The 17,493-nt window shown below is 47.5% G+C and overlaps 1 protein-coding gene across 2 annotated transcripts in view; it reads right to left on the bottom strand.

Annotated features, from left to right (window-relative positions):
• LOC126521928 (glutamate receptor ionotropic, kainate 2) overlaps positions 1–11,687 on the bottom strand; it is a 358,762-nt gene extending 347,075 nt beyond the window's left edge. For both annotated transcript variants that reach the window (XM_050170674.3, XM_050170675.3), the window contains exon 1: positions 10,429–11,687. The gene's annotated coding sequence lies outside the window, so the exon portion shown is untranslated. The remainder of the gene's footprint in view (positions 1–10,428) is intronic.
• Between the last annotated feature and the right edge of the window lie 5,806 nt (positions 11,688–17,493).

Genomic DNA, 17,493 nt, shown 5'->3' with positions numbered 1-17,493 from the left:
ATCAGACGGGCGTCCGGTTTGCTACCCCTTACTGGGTTTTAGGAAAAGAGGGAATGAAAAGAGGAAGAGAGTCAGCACTGAATGCGCGTGTGGGGGTTGCACAGGAGCTTTAGAAGCGACCTCTCAAGCCGGTGCACTTGAAGTACTGTACTAGAGCACGAATTGCTTTTTTTTTTTTTTGGCAGTGACGTATGTGATCACGGTCCGAGTATCTTTGACTCAGAGAAGGGTATCGAGACCAGTCTGTTCGCAGTTGTCCGGGGAGAGAGAGAGAGAGAGGCGTTGGGCTTGGTAGCGAAGACGGGTACACAATTAATAGGTGTTCGATGGTTTCCTCGTGCCTACAGGAGTCGCACGTCGGGCTATCGGCCATTCCTACGCGATAAACGTAAGCATGCGTAAATTGCACTCTCAGCCACCAGCAAGGCCTCCCAGTTACGTCTGTAGGAAAAACTCGGTGGCGTATATAGTCGGTTTGATGCAAACAATACCAAACTGTGAAAGCCCCTATCAGGTGTACGTAACTAATGATTTCCGGCCATAGACGTCACAGTATTTACCGCATACTACACAATTTAAATTCATGCGGGCCTTATTAAACTAAACCGCATTGGAAATATTCACTAGTGCATGGAGTTTAACGCGACAGCGCTAAGGGCCCCACGTGACCGAAAATCCGGCGTTGCCGTCTCGCGTCCGGCGTCGAACGTCTTTTCGGTAAGTATCATCCCGAACCACGCATATCCAACAACTCATCTATCATCAAAGTTGCTCATACCTTGCGTTTTATTCTTTACAAAGTTATTCCTCAGAATTTCGAGAACGGCAACCTACAAACAAATGTAATAAAAAAACGACAGCGCATAACTTTTATGTTAGATCTTCTCAGAGTGAAACATTAAAAGTGCGAAACTATAACAAGAGATTGACCCACGCAAGCGGCCGCGTTTCTACCAGAAAGCTTGCCTGCATAGCGTTCGCCGCCAGCGTTTCCCGGTAGACGTTGCGGTTACACAAGCTGCAGTTGCCGCGAAGCATGAAAAGCAGTCAGGAGCCTTTGAATTCTATCGCGTTCCACTCTCAAAGGCGAAGCTTAAGCGCACTTTAAATTTTTCTGCACTTTGGTATAGCTATGATGAGATGGGTTTTTTTTTTTTTTGCTTCAGCTGGGGTGCTGCACACTAACCGTAAAACGTTGTTTTAAAATATTTGAGCGCTTTATTATACAATTAACTCACTGTGTCATGCAACTTCCAGTGCACAAACGAATATTCACACGTCTAGGTCCACGTCTCACTACAGACAAGCTTCATGTATGTGAACAAGAAACGCATGACATCGCTGGCGCGTAGGCTCACTGTGCTTTTGATATTTCTCGTCAAGCCACATCAATTTGTGGCCGCAATAATAAATGGTCTGGCATCTTCTTTTTCTTTTCTGCACAATCATAAAGCTCTCAGGAACAATAGAATCCCGTGACTGCCAGAATCAAGAAGTCCGCGGTAGGCAAGGGGTAGATATAGCTATCTGCGTAACGACATAGCCTGGAGCAGGTTCTGTACTTAAGTGACATTTTGGCACTGTAACACTCACCTCGGGTGAATATCCTGACTTATTAAACTTTTTTTCATTCATAATGTTCTGAAAACAGTGCTACGGTAGAAACTAAGCCCAAATCAGGCTCTAAACTGCCAATGCAGCGATTCAGTTAAAGTAAGAAATCAGAAAGTTGTTCAAAGACCCAAGGGTGATGCAAACAAACCCACGCATCATAAATAATTGCCATGCCAGATTAGGAACTGTAGTGCTGGCGCGAGCACTCAATATAGTGCTAGATTTCTCAATAGCATTAGTATGTTGATGTATGTATGATGATACTGGCATTATTATGATGCGTGTTTCCTGCTAATACCTGCGTGAGACATTGGCATGGAGCATAATGACGCAGCCTTCCTTGTGGAGTACCGGAGCCTTCCTTGCTCTATGCGTTTCCTAGACGACCAATCGTACAACGCTCGCCGTGTTTCTTTTTTTTTTTTTTTTTAACACAGAGGCTCTTTCTAGCTATACGTATTCGACTAACTTCCGGTCTAAGCCCAACACAACTTATGAGACCATTGGCTTAGGTTTCTCAACCACTATGCTCTTTCAACCTCGTATACCTAATTACTGCCATGCGCTCTGAAAACACTTATCCCAGACAAAGCTCCGAGCTCTGCTCACTAAATTCGATAAATTGAAAATAAGTAGTCCCCCACAAAATTTTACCTACGTTCCTTGGCAGTAGTGGACTGAGTCAGCGCATTTTTTCTCGCGTTTACGCAAACCTCTGATGGGGCTTATTCTCCAATTGGATTAAAATATCGGAAATATTAATCATAATGCCATTTATTCACAAAAGGAGGACCAGAGATCCCTGACTAGGGAGGGGAACACAGGTTAGGGCAAATATGCACCCACTCACGGAAATTAATCACGAAATGCACTGTCACGGCTTCAACAAAGCACGGGCAAAGCAAGTCTACAGAACTGAAAGTGGTGGCAAACAGCTACTTTTTCTTTTGTACGGGCTTCCTTACTCTCTGCCAGTTGTCCTTCCTATTCCTTTCTTTTCCATTTTTTTCATTTATTTCGTTCGAGCTTAATGCGACTGAGCTGTATGTGTTGCATTACACTAATGGCATTCCATACAATGCAGGAAAAAAGAAATGCGATCTCTTCTTGCGCCACTCTTGTACTGCAGAACGCACCAGGTGAAGCCATAAACAACAACTTGGTACGTTTTCTCTTGAAACTGCTTACCGGTGTATAGGATAACACCATATTAAATTATCCTTGTTCTTTCTTGCAACACTCAGTTTGTCGCATCGAAAATATAAGGAGTGAGCATGGCGCGTATATATGAAATGAATGAGCTTTCATAACGCATGAGCGTCGTATGGTCTCACTTCTTTTCGTTAATCCATTTTTAGTAGACTGCGTACTTTCATTCGGGGTTTTCTCGGGAGCATCGAGTGGTGCAAGCATGTTGGCGTTGCACTCAACAAGTCTGAAAGCTGGGGAGGTATTCTTTAAGAGTCCACTTTGTGGATATGTCCATTTCGTCTGCTGCTGAAGTTATGATTGGTTGGGCTTGGCTGCGCGTCAACGGCAGCCCAGGTACCACAGCCAATCAGAACTTCAACGGCAGACGAAATGGACACGTCCACTAGGTGGACTCTTACAGAATAACTCCCCTAGTATTCTTTGTAAGGATTCAGCCATAAAAACAAAACAGCCAAAAGAAAAGTAGACAAGTGCTGCCTACTCGAAGGTGTCCCCGTGTTTTTCGCGCTCATTTGTTCTTCAGCTTTGGGCTCTGGGCAGACAAACTTGTAACTCTCGTTATATTTCTTGAGATAAACGTTGGAGCCATCGTTCCGGCTACCGCGCTCGCGTTGTTGACGTCGTAGGCCGGCGCTCCAGTGCCGGAAGCACCTTGTCGTCATTTCGTTTTCCAACAACAACAACAAAATATTAAGAAAAGCTATTCTAAAGTGATAGGCTCTCCGCGGCAGAAAGTAGGCTTATCTAAAAATTCACGTGCCCTTGTCAGTCCCGCTGATCCTAGACTTTTTCCGATTTCTTGAGAGCATACTTCGGGAAACACGCCAATGTTGCTTTATGATAAACAACGATCGCCAACGATAAAAGCATACTCAGTTCGTATTTTTACACGGACAGCATTGCGCAGGTCATCTTGAGCGGCGCTGTGATTACAGCAAGCGACGCTAAGGGATTGTACGCAAGGCTAGTGTGACATTGACTGAAGTCTCACTAAACGTATTACGGTGCTAGTTTATTGCTGTCATCGCAATAAATGAATTTCGTTAGGTGAAAGTGCATTTTATTTCATATTTTGAACAAGGTTTAATTTCATTTCCACATCGACTAATGCGTTGTAATGCGAAGCTTGTAACTAAAATAAACCTGTACTGACACAGACAACTAGGTAGTGTGATGGTCTTATGAGCGGTAGTCAGCTGGCGCAAGGTAGGGGTAAGTGAAGGTCGCCGACAGGGGCCTTAGCTCTGCAGTAGATATAAACGCTTAAATTGAAATTAATAAAATTCTAGGAATTTACGCACCAAAACTACGATATCATTACGAGGCATGATGGGGATGGCATAAAAAATTATGATAGCGACGATGAGGTTGACGATGATGTCGACTACTGAACATCAAGAATGAAACAGAAAGAAATGTGGAGCGCGCAATCTCAGACTTCAGCAGGAGTTCAACAAAGTTACGTTCAAACGCATGCACGCTCTCTGCATATATATTGAGACAAGGTGGCACGTAACGAAAAAAAAAATAACAATAATAAAAAAATTAAGCAGGAATCACTCATTCGATAACTTAGCACTCAAGCTACAAATTTTGAACTGGCTTCCTTTTTTTTTGGCTTGCCGGCTCCGTTACTATACGGACTACCCATTTCCCGCCCCTAATTCACTTTCGTACCACACACTTCCAGGCCGTTCGTACTTCCGCAAATTTGTTAGCTGCCACTATACGTCGTGGAGCGCCGTGTGGGCGTTATAATTTCGCACACCTGCCTCACTCCATGGCGAACTCACGCGGCTATGGCGGTGCAAACGCCGATAGCGACCATCGCTCTTGTGTATCATACGCAGCAACGCAATTTGCCGTCGCCCTTTGAGCGCTGCGCTCTTCTCTTGTGCGTAATAAATTTCGCTCTCTCTGGCGCGTTGCGTCGGTCGATAAACTTAGTCTTGATTCTGCGTTATATTTGCGCCCACCTGGAAGAAACTCGCTTCGAACCAACCGCACATTTAAGGTGGCGCCATCTTCGCCAACTGCTCCGTCAATGAGGCCCGCTTGCACCAGGTGCGTGCAGTGTTCATGGGCGACCTTGCAAGGAAGCGTTGTAAAACTGCCCGTAGTTTAGACAAACTGGGACGGAAGAAGAAATGGACGCTCCGGATGCGCCACGGAGCCCACACATTTGTCGGTTCTCTTTAGAGCGGCGTTTGAAATCTTAGCAGTGTACCTAATGGGGGCTTCCAATGCCTTCAGAACTTCGTTAACCACTTAGTTAAGCGGTGGCAGGACGCCGGTATTATGTTAATTGGATTATCTCGAACTTCACCTGTCCTGCGCTGTTTAGTCAACACTGAAGCCGTAGAACTCGCCTAGATTTCTGTTCTTGCAGGCTATTTCAAATTCATCGAAACTTTCTAACTTTAAGATTAAAAGTCAGATCTTGGGGTTTCACATGTCGGAACCGCCACCTGATTTTGAGGCACGCCGTAGTGAAACACTCCGGATCAACTTACCATGCACCCAATGCACGTTGCACAAGTGTGTTTCTCTCTCTCTCTCTCTCTCTCTCTCTCTCTCTCATTCCGCCTTCATCGGAATGCGGCCACACGGGCATGGATCGAACCCCGCTACCCCGAGCTCAGCAGCGCAATGCTTTATCCCCTGGGCTACCGCCGCTCGCCTAGCTTTCTAAGTTCGTCTAGCTCTCTTAAACGCAATCTCATTTCGCAATAGGACGCGCTGCAACATGATATTCTTGAAAGAGCCACACACCGGGCGCGTTCAGTGGACACTTGCACGCATTTCGCATTTTTCGAGTGCAAATGACATTGCGGGTCATTCTGCTTCAGATGTGTCTGGACGAACTGAGCCAGACATGCCGGCCGGCAGGCGTTCCAAAATGTGCGGCCGCTCAGAAAGAAAAAAAAAGGCGGAACACGTAGGGCTCCTGACAGCTATGGCCTCACTTCTACGGCGATGATGTAACAGTAGAGCTACAGTACGTTTTCTTGCGGTCAACAGTGGATGGACAAGCTAAGCCTCAGAACGGAGCCACCGTTTACGCTAAGGGAGATGTCGATCTGACGAAGGCAAGTCCGTTTGGGACAAAATTATTCTGTCATAAAAAAGTAGCAGCGAGCGCTGACTGCTGGTACCAGCATCTCCTCAAATACAGTTAACAGAGAAAATTGACAAGCCCGCTTGTCGCAATATTGGCGCCGGAGACATTCGTTGTTCGATCACTGTTGATCATTCCAAGTCCAAACCTTCCTTTCATAGTCTGTGTTGTTTTGAGTGCGCTTTTATCAAGTTATTGCCGCTTCATTTACGCAATCCTTTTCCGATTCTATTACAGTCCGATTATTACCGCCCTCTGTACCAGAGCGCGAGGACTATCGGTACAACTAGCCCATGTAAGTATCGGATGGTAAGAATAATCCAAATAAAGAAACTGTGCCATTGTGATCCAGGTGGTCGGAGAATACGACCTCTCTATTGCGGTGTTGCTTGTTCAAATTTTGTTGATTTAGACTATAGGCTAAGCGTTCATCAAAATAAAGAAAATAAAGCTGGCATGTGGCAGAAGAATACAAGTACCAAAAGAGGCAGCCTGAAAAATGCTACATTTACTGTACAGTGAGCTAGCGGGCTGTTGGTAATCCACACATATTTGTTTTTTACTGCGCCTACCTGAGACGTATAGAGCAAATGACATTCTAAACGCCTTCATTTCCTCTACATCTCGTTCATTGATATACTTTCCGTGAGACCTTGAGAAGGGGTTTACAATAGAATCAGGTGATATTCGCACTTGTCTTTTTTTTTCTCGTCACTTACTGCTTTATCAATTAAGCCTTAGATTTAAGGCATTCCCGTTATTATGCAACACAGGGTTATCTCTGCGACTATGTTAGTGTTATGTTAGCCTTGAGACAGTTAGCCTTGCGACGCAAACAGAGCCGCTGAAACGCAAACCACTGAAGATAACGGAGTGTACTGGCTCGTGCGGTTGGTCCCCCCTATGAACTCCTGTCAGACCACTTTAGATGCCACGCAAATAATCGTCGCAAACATAAAGTTCCCAACTTTCTTCCCCTTGGGGAAATACAAAAAGGGGTTCCGATTTTGTATATCCAATACCGCATATCTGAGAACACCAGTGCGTAAAAGTGTGGGCAGAAATCGATCGCATAGAAAACACTTTCTCAAGCCAAGATTTTAGGTAACACCACTTCGAAACGAGGTTGTGCTCACCGTTGCACGCATACGCTCTTTAGCACAGTCCTTGGAAATACTTGCCCACTTCGCAACTAAATTATGCAAAAAAAAAAACAATGCCATCCAACAAATGTCCTGCAAAAGACAGCTAGTGTGGAAATACCATAATGTTCCGAAATCTTGCAACAAGGACAGGTGTATCTGCAGGAGTGCTAGCCTATCTATGAGGGCACTTTGCCGTAGCATTTTGATAAAAGCATGCTTTCCATCTTACGTCCCGAACATCATAAAAATGAACCTTCAACAAAGGAGTTACATTGATCGGTAGAGCAGCAAATATATTTTCTACACACCACACTCTTTACGCTTTAACCACCTATTATATGTTCTTAGCACCCTTCTGCGCCCCAATTAGCGACGAGCAGTTCATGGACTATACAGACTACACACCTCGTCTGAGCAGTTTCCTTTCCTGTCAAGATAGCTGTTCATCAGTCCTTCTTACTAGGCCGTATGCCCCCTGCTTACTCAAGAGAGAGAGAGAGATGGGGAGGAAAGGCCGGGAGATAAACCAGAAGCAATATCTAGGCTGCTACCGTACACGTGGGTTGGAGGAAAAGGGAGTTAGAAAGGAGGGATGATGAGAGAGAAAAATAAAACAAGGTGTACTAAAGAAATTCGCTGAGTACTGTATATCCCAGAAAGCGCAACGATAGTTTAACAGCATTCTTATAAAATGTAGGGTCATACATGCGTTGGATAATTGTTTGTTTCGACAGAGGTTGGTCGCCGAACTTGTCGAGCACGTCAATAAGTGTGCGTCCCTGGGCACAATACTTCGGACACTCTCACAGAATATGGCTGATGCTGCCCTTTCACGCGCTGTGGTCACAGGCTCTAGTGTCGGCCATTCCTATGCGGGAGGCGTAGGCATTGGTGGGCACCACGACCGACCGCAGTCGGCAAAAGAAGGTCGCGTCCATTCGGGGCAGTCCTATGGTACCTTGAGGCTCAATTCGGGCTCCATGGAACGTAGTAGTGTGTTTCTGAAGCCGGGCTCGTTCCAATGAGATAGTGTTTGTTGGCGTGCAAATATGCGAAGCCTTCTTGTGGTATCCTCCTTGAAAGCGGGATTGATAAAATCTGGACTTCTCCATGAGGTAATCGACTCGCTTCGTCCGCACGTTCATTACCGATAATACCACAATGAGTAGGCAACCACTGAAAAATGACGCAATGGCCCCTATCGGTTAAGTTACGTATCGCTCCTGCAAATATCAAAATGCCCACTGTTCTTGTGGGCCCCGTCGCAATGCTGCCAATAAACTCTGCCGTCATCTAGTCTATCTATGGCTTGGAGTAGCATATTGAAATGCGTACTCCTTTTTTATCGGAATGGTCCACAGCCTATTTTGTGACTTCTGCGGGTGCAACGAAACAATCGCGCATCTTTGTGAGTGTCCTCGTTTCAACCCGCAAAAAGCAGACCTCTCAGCCACCCTAGACCGACTGGACAAGCACCCAATAACGGAAAGCAACATCCTTGGAAACTGGCCTATGCTAACATCAGCGCGAGCCGCTATAGAGGCGCTGCTGCGTTATTTAAAAGACACCGGACTTTGTGACAAATTGTGACTGTGCACTGTATAACATAGGATTGGACGATCACACTGTGTAACACTAGTAACGCCTTCGCACACCGAGTGACAGTGCCCACAGAAACAGTTCTCTATCGTATGTATGTGTGTGTGTGGGCGGGGGGGGGGGGGGGGGGGGGTATTCTTTGGGGCGGCAAGTTATGCAGCTTTCGATGTTTTCCAGAGAGATATGTTAAAATAGATCGTGGGAGCTTTCGTCGGGTTGACAGAACATGCGGTTAAGCTGTTCCGTAAAACCGAGCCATCGGTGGTTATGTTCGTGTACTCGCTGTACGTTTCATATACGAGGAGCATGGTAAGCTGTTTGAGAGCTGGCGATGACAAGTCTACTCGCTTCTGGATGCCAGGTGCAATCAGGTGGTGGGGTAGAATGAGACACTAAGGAGGCGTCGAAGGTTTCGCTGCAGCTGTGATGCCGGATGGCAACGACTCATTCTGATCTGATAAAGTTTTCTAGAACGAGGTACGTGGCCTCCTCGCGGGTACTTGTGCTCTTTTGTGACGTTTACGCGTAAACCCATGTCATATTACAGTATGGCCAACGGCCAAGCTATACAGTATGGGAGGACATACCTATTTTTAGGTCTCCTTATTGATAGAGACTTATTGTTGAGCCCTCACGTCTCGTGCGTGAAGATGTCATTGACAGGTATCTGTCGATCTTTTCAAGTTCTTAGCCAGAAAGAGATGGGGATATGTCTCCCAGCGCTATGCTGCAGTTATGTAGAGCGACATTTCTGGGCTTTCTGCGATGCAGCTTTCCCACCCTGACCACTGCAAATAAAATAAGTCTACGCATGGCCCAATGTATCCAGGCTCAGACTTCGAGGTCTTCCTCGACGAGCACCAGCAGCGGCAACTATCACGATCGCTCGAGATTATCTCATCATGACGCATATTTCAGTTGAAGCGCTCAGAGAACACACAAGGCATCTTGCCCGGACACTTTCTGACTTAGAGCATCGCCGTTTATGGATGTGGTGGTATGCTTGTGGTGGTTTGTTGTTGAATGGTGGTGTGTTGTAGCTGCGGGTGGGTTTAGCCTGGCGATCGAGGCCGGCAATAGCTCCACCTGAGTGTCTCTTGTGGCGTCACTGGTGTATTTACAACCTGTCGAAAGGGTCAGTGTCCCTTAGAAATCTAAGAAGGCGTAAAGCTTCCTTTCGGGCCATTACCGGATCGTTTTGGAAACACAAAGCGGTGCAGGTACGCATGTGGAAGGTCTTTCTTCTGTAGGTTCTCGAGAGTTCGTTGAGCAGCCATGGCCAGTGGAGTCCTGGAATGAGGACACCACCCACTCGACCTCAAGAGCAGCCACCTCGATGGTCCAAATAAATGTCTCTCTCTCTCTCTCTCTCTCTCTCTCTCTCTCTCTCTCGAGAAGAGCCTCTCTTTCAGCAGGGTAGCTTGGGCACGGCCAAAAAAAGCTTTCTACTCACACTTTCCAGACTGCTTCCTTTGTGGGCGTCCGCTCTTTCTACAGTAACCTTCTTTTTTTTACGCATCTTATCTCGGTAGGTAGCGCAGGCTAGCAAGCGTCTCGCTTACCGTTTCTTTTTATTAAATAAAAGAAAAAGTATGATCTTCCTAACCTGCACTCGACTCCTCTTTTAAAGGGCTGTTCTGCGACATAGTCAACCTCTGCACATACACACACACACACAAACAGAAAGAAGAAATTGAAAAGAACATTGGCAATATGGCGGTGATATAACTTCAAACTTACGTTTTCGATGGCGGCCAACGCCTTGGTGCAAATGTTCTTGTCAGTTCACTGTGAACACCGCAACCAGAACGGGGAACAACGGTTCCGAGTACAACGCAACGCAGCCCTCCGATCAGAAAGCAGCGCCGAGATTCCACAGGTGGTTGGCGCCGAACAGGGACGGGCAAAAGCAAACGCGCTCGCGTTACGTATTTCGTGGCAAATTCGGCGTGCTGGTTTTTTTTAACTCGGTGGAGAATGGACGAAACTAAAGACTGGAGCAGACGGCAAAGCTAGGGAAATGCTAGGGAAATGCTAGCGGTGAGAGAGAACCAACACGACGGAGACGCGAGAGAGTTAGAAGGATTACCTGTTTCTACTAAGCGCTTTTGTAGACGTTCTGCCTAAGACGTTCCCAATGCAGAGACCACGCCTGCGTCATAAGTGCCTTCATCGTCGCCGATTTCGAAGTTCGAAAGATCGGAGATTGAAAAGAATGTCCGGTCGACGCCGAGCGACGAGCTAGGATGAGCCATGGACGAGCGGATTTTTTTTCTAAAGTCGATTGCCTAACATATTTCTTTTCTTCACTAGAAAAAAGAAATACGCTAGCATAGAGAGCTGAAGTGAAAAGCCAAATTGAACAACTGACTTCGCAAGGCCAGGCGAGTGCCGATGGCTAATTACGGTCTCTCCGGACTCTAATCGACGTAAACTTATGGCGCTCAGTCAGAAAATGTATCGTTCCACGAAGGCGGATCGAGAGAGGGAGTGAACACGTAAACACCGGTTTCTGAGCAGCACACCGAGAACAAGAAAGAAAAGAAACTATACAAGAACAGGGCAGTTTTCGCAAGTCCGAGCCACTGCGAACAACTACGACTAACGACGAGGCAAAGGCGACGGAAGCTAACCGCTAAGCGGGCCACTATCAACCGGGAACTTCGCGCCGCAGTGAATAGGAACACCGGGTTCTCGGGCGAATACAAAGTGAAAGAGGAAATAAAAGTTACAAGAACACTTAATCGCAGCAAAACGATCAAGCTGGACGCTCGAAATGGCCAGCCGGGGTTGTGACGAAAGGGCCGAAAGGACTCCTCACGGTAGCGGCGGAAACGAAAGGAGGCGGCAGCAAGTGGGTCCCGTCACGGCGGACGCATCGGCGACGGCGGCTAACGGAGACGTTCGGACGAAGGAGCGCCGGCGGCGGCGACCAACCCTCCCTCCGCAAAGAGAGGCGCCGGAGAGTCCCTCGTGCACCCGCGGCGTCTCCCGGAAAACTCGCGGGCCGGATCAAAAGCGGGAGACGCTCGCCTCTCCCGTGGCTCGTCGGGATGAGGCTAGTTCCCGGATCTGCCGCCAGGAGCTCCTCGGTCGCTCGCCGCCAAATAGGGACGTGCCGTTAGTGGCGCCCGGAGGCCCGGAGGCATCGCTGGAGGAGAAGCGACACGTGGCCTGGTAGCGGCGCGCTCTCACGCCCGCCGCTCGACGCGCATGCGCGGAAGAGGAAGCGAGGGAGAGAGAGGAGGACGTTGGTAGCGAAGCATGGGAAACCGACGCTCCCTTTTGCTCCCGCGCCTCCACAGCCCGATCTGTGGGAGTAGCCTCGGCGAAGCTTTCTGAAAGTGTCGCTGTCTCTGTTAGGGCAGCGGGAAGAGGACAAATGTAGAATGTGCGAGGACGGCGAGCATCTCAGTCTTCTATTTTATCGTGCGGCAAATGTTTCTGTTCCTCCAGAGTAGGCTTTATTACCCAGTTGCACTAGTTCGTTTGAAGTGCGCCCTAGTTTCGAAACTTGGTTACTTCCAGAAACCCGGAGCAGCGCCTGTTAGTTCCGTGTACACTGCGCTGCCCGCAGAATTCTGAGGGTTCCACTCGCGTATAGACCGGCCGTAAGCACCCCCGACTCCTGAGCATTCATAAATGATCCACGGGCATTCACTCGTCGTCTTCCGACTATGCTTGTAAATCTAGCGTTGAATGGCACCGCCGCAGATTCGCAGTCAAGTTTTGTCAGGCGATCCTGTCAGAGTCGCGTGCGCTTCCTTGCCTTTCGTTCTTTTGTGCTTGCTTGCCTTTGTTTTTGTAGTTGTTTCTTCCTTTAAAAGGAGGAAAGAGTGGGTGTTGGTTGGCCAAACTAGTGTCAAAAGACAGGTAAGAACGCAAGTAGACTCACTCAACCGTGAACTGATTACCAGTTTTCGAGGACATTATTAGTATAGAAGATGAAAGTACCTTGAGAGAGTTGGACGGCGGGGTGTTGATGGTACTTAGCCTCGTCAATAAATAAAGACGGAAGGGGGCCAACACTCAGTCTAATGTGTACCGTCAATCCCGGGATGAGCTGCCAACGAACCGGATGGCCTCATCCAGTACGGGAACAAGGATTGGGTTCTTGTATCAAGCAAAAGAAAGTAATGTGCCCGTTGTACAGGAACAAGGACCTGCTACTTTTATCAAGAAAAATAAAATAATTTGCCCGTTGTACGACGCTAATCCCTCCGTGATCTTCTACCAGAGGAATTTCTACACAGCAATTTTCTTACGGATCCCTTTCCTGATCAGCTGACGCTGTTTGTAGCTTTCACTGTACTGCATAAAAGTCGTGAGAAGGATTACACGTGCCTTTATCGGCAATTCAAGCCTTTACCCGCCACCTATGCTGGACCGGTACGACGTCATCCCGCTCTGTGAATTAATGAGGGCTCGATTCGCAGTGTAGGCCGCATTCCAACAGGGGCGAGTTGCAAGACGACCTGCGCTTGTACAGTCCAGCGCACCTCAAAGAAACACGGGGAGGGGGGGGAGGTATTCCAAGCCCTTTAACGCAGCTTCTACGGCACCCCGCATATACGTTTCGTCCAGTTAATTGTCCACTAATAATTCTTATTACTCTATGTCTGCTCTCAGTGTCCCTTGATTCCACATATGGCATTCGGTATGCCGAGCTAAAATAAAGGACCTAACAAGTTTCACCGATTTGTGCTAGTGTGTACCACCTAAATAGTATCACTCGGAATGACTCCTCTTCATCGCGTTGTGCTTGACATGCTCTGGTTGTGTGTATTAAATGCAATACTTCGAAGATTAGCTTCCCTTTCCGAGGGAATGGAATGTCCACCGGTGGCAAAAGACAAAAATTTGCATTCATATACTGCGCAAGCAGTATATGAGCAGTACGCAGAACTTCGACGTTCTGCGTACACATAATGGTACGCCCGTCTCCTTTCAACAATTGTTTTGTTTTTTTTCTCACTGTTTCTTGCCCACTGGTTTTCGGCTGAAATTCGATTACCCCATGCCAAACACTGTTGGGTTCGATAAAGATGCCTAACTTCATCTCTTTCTTTAAATACATTTTTGTATATTTATTTAGTTACATTTCTTTTTTCGTTTCTTTTTCTAGTGTAGCTCTCCCGGAAAAAAGTAACTGCTGCTGCCGCATTCTGACGTCTTTCCGAGACAAAACATTCCGGCTTTGCGATCTGCATTGCGGTTACTTTTGGTTTTGCTTCTATTTTCTTTTTCTTCCCCAATCAATAACTGCAGCCGGAAAATTCTTACCGGTTCAACTGTGCCCTACCCGTGCCTAGCGTCGTCCTCACGAACGCCTTTCGATTATTGGGCGCGAGAAAAAAAAAAGGAAGGAGCTGCAAATAATGGCTTCAGTACGTCTGGCAATGCAAACATTTTCGCCGTGCAGACGCCGTAACGTCTATCGGCTGTCTCTGCGCACTTACGGTCCGGACTTTCTTTTTTTTTTTTTTTGCAACCTTTTGCCGCACAACGACAGACATTCTTTAGTGGGAGCTGGAGATGTTTGCCTCACCGTGAGCTGATCATGCCAATTCATAAGACATTAGTGTTTCGTGAAACGACGAACTCGTACACGGTGGGCGTGCTCACAACGCCCGCACGTAACAAGCGCAAACACACACGGTAACAAGCATCTAGGAGAGAGAGAGAGAGAGAGAGAGAAAGAGAGAGAAAGAGGAGGCAGGGAGGTTAACCAGAATAACGCCCGGTTGGCTACCCTACACCGGGGAATTGGAAAGGGGAAAACAAAGATGACAGAAAGAGAGAGGAGGGAAGGAAAGAAGGAAATTAGTGGTGAGTTCGCTGACGCGTGTGGTCTAATCGAAATTGCATTAATAGTCACAGACGTTCGCACACGCCCGTCGTCCTCAAGAAGCACAAAAGCGCCTTCACCGCTTGATGGGCCGACGAGCGATGGGGGCGGTGTTCCAGCAGAACAAGCATCTAGAGCGTCTCGTTCAAGCCATGAGAGTAAACTAAAGGCGCGCTTCATTGCGCAGTCGAAGCCGCCAATGAATTCCAGTCTATCGACCGCAAGTGGGCGTGGCGCATGTCAACTACTGGAGTTTCAGTTATTCGTGGGGGTTTAATAAGCAAGCCCAGCATACACGGCTCCTCCGCCTGACGAGTTGGTCAGTTCGCGTCGAAATTTCGCGTGTAGTTTGAATTTTGTCGCGACTTTCCGGTTACTGCTGCGCGTGGACGCTTTGCGTATACCTACTTCATCCGAGATCGATCAGAGGTGCTCTTCTGGGTCTTTTCAGAGTCTGCCATATTGCCGAATTCGCCGTATTTTAACAGCGTTTATAGTAGTGACTCACAGTGTGAGGACGACGGAATTCAAGAAACATGGGGGAATTCGAGTATCCTAAATGGTACCTCCGCCCCTCCCTCTCCTCCCCCCCCCCCCCCCCCCCCGACATACTCGTCTCGTATGGCGATGCCGGACCGGCAGTGACCAAGACTGCTGATTTACTAAGTGAAAGGAACAGTGCTGCCCTTTGTCATGGGATACCGAAACGCCTCCCCGAAGACGACGGTGCGCTCTCCTCTGTTTCATCAATTTTGCTCTTCAGTTGACAGACACCGCAATCACTTCTTTCGTTGAAAAAAAACTGCCTTTTTCCTCCGACGACAGTTTATCTTGAAAGAACCTGGACAAGGGCTGCCTCTATGCATAGTAATAAAAAAATCTCGCGCCACCAAAGTCATTTGAGTGTGAATGATCTGGTGGTTTAGCGAGGGGCCTCATAGCGGTAGACCTTGTCGTAGGATTTCGTATTGTTTCAGGTGCAGTCCTTCCGTGTCACGAGACACTGAAGGACTGCAGCTGAAAAGACCGCGTTACTGGCCTTCTAACAACATAACGCACATCATCTAATTTGCCAGGGTCTCTGAAGCAGCTTACAATGGAACTAACTAGAGAGACCATCTGCAGAATCTAGCATCAATGCATCAGTTATAATAACTTCTCTGCTACATTCGCCCATTATGTCAGTTTTTCGAATAACAATTTCTAGATATTTCTTAAAACTAGCTTAAGTATTAGAAACTGACTAAACGGATCAGAGCAAAATTCTTTGACAGTTTTTCCTGTGATATTTATTGCGTTCACAGACGTCGGTATTGTGTCTCAAGTTAATCGAAGTCAAGGTAATCCTCAACGCTCTTCGTGAAATAAAGCATAATTAACATTATTGGCCTCGTGACCAAAGACGTGTGTCGAACAGCCGTCGTGATGTCGCTACAAAGAACAAAAGAAAAGAGAATTTTAATTGGTTCCTCTTCATCATCATCATGAGCAGCAGCAGCAGCCTGGTTAGGCCCACTGCAGGGCAAAGGCCTCTCCCATACTTCTCCAACAACCCCGGTCATGTACTAATTTCCTCCTAATTTCTCTTAATTCCTCTTAATTTCTCTTAATTTCTTGAGCTTCGGAAAAATTGAAATACAGGCAGGGATTCAGTGCGCAAACCCGACGGCAAGACCGCGGTCACGCGTACAGTCTCTTCAAAACTTCCGACGAAAACTACGCTACCTCCTGAAAGCGTGGACCGGGAGATAAGTGGCGCGTTCCCTAGTATCGCGCTAGTCCATCCTCCCAGAAGAGACGTGATCACACAAGCGAGTCATACACGCGGCGAACATCGTACGCTGCATCTCATTAAGGAGCGCACAGCTGTGCCAACGAATGACCCCAGGGCGCCGCGTACGACAGAGAATAAAAGGAGCGCGAGCACGGCAGATAAAAGCATATACGTCTGCAGGCACAGAGAATATGGCAGGCGACGATCACGACGTGTCGTCTGCACTTCTGCTCGCTTTTCCTTCTTTCTTTCTTTTTTTAATCCTAGGGATGGAGGGGGTGAAGCGACATCTTGTCCCCGCACTCAATACAAGATGGGCACAACGGGCGCATAAATCTGCTCCTCGCGGCGCGACGATAGCGCGAAGACGTTCGACGATACTAGCCGTCTCCTCCCCACAACCCTGGTCGTACGTTTATGAGCCTCTTGCTGTCCGGATCGAGCAACTTATCTCCGGAGTCCGACGCCAAACCTGTCTTTTCTGGCTTGCTTTTCACGTGTTTGTTCGGTTCGCCGATGAGCACGATCTTGCCGCATCGCTCATAGGACGTTTACGACCTCTCTTCCAGGTGCTATTACAAGAGCCAGGCGATGACAGCGAAGGTAATAAATGATACGATGACAGTGTATGCTACAGAGAAGTATTCACGAAGCGTACTATAGCATAGAGCTGTATTGTCAGGCGACAGGGCATCCAACAGGAATTTGTTAGTACTGCTCCGCTTACTTGGAGACATGCTCTGGACTTCCGCGCAGGCTTCTGAGCATTCTTCAAATCCTTTTGTGTCTGATGTGCCGGGTTGAAACATCTGCTTCATTTGCTTCCAGCACCTCTTATAGTGGATTACTTGAATATGACTAACATTAGCTGCGAGACAAATCGTAACGTTTGGTTAGGTATGCAGTGAAGATTTGCTAAACCATTGTCCTATTATTCACATTGGAACACATATTGCAAATGGGTATTGAAGCTGGGCAAACAACAATGTCGCGTCTATTTGGCAGAAATTCTGAGGTATTGGTGAGAGCAATATTAACTCTTTGTTTGGCTGGTTAAGCCAACATATTGCTGGACCGTGCAGGCCGATCAGGCCGCTCACGTACGTCTACGCTAACGTTGCTTCATCAACTTGAGTTTATACCTCCACCCATCCGTCTAAACGCCCAGCTCTCCTGTGGTTAC

Source organism: Dermacentor andersoni, chromosome 6 (assembly GCF_023375885.2).
Source record: "Dermacentor andersoni chromosome 6, qqDerAnde1_hic_scaffold, whole genome shotgun sequence".
Taxonomy (NCBI): domain Eukaryota; kingdom Metazoa; phylum Arthropoda; class Arachnida; order Ixodida; family Ixodidae; genus Dermacentor; species Dermacentor andersoni.
This window is presented reverse-complemented; position numbering and strand designations above follow the sequence as displayed.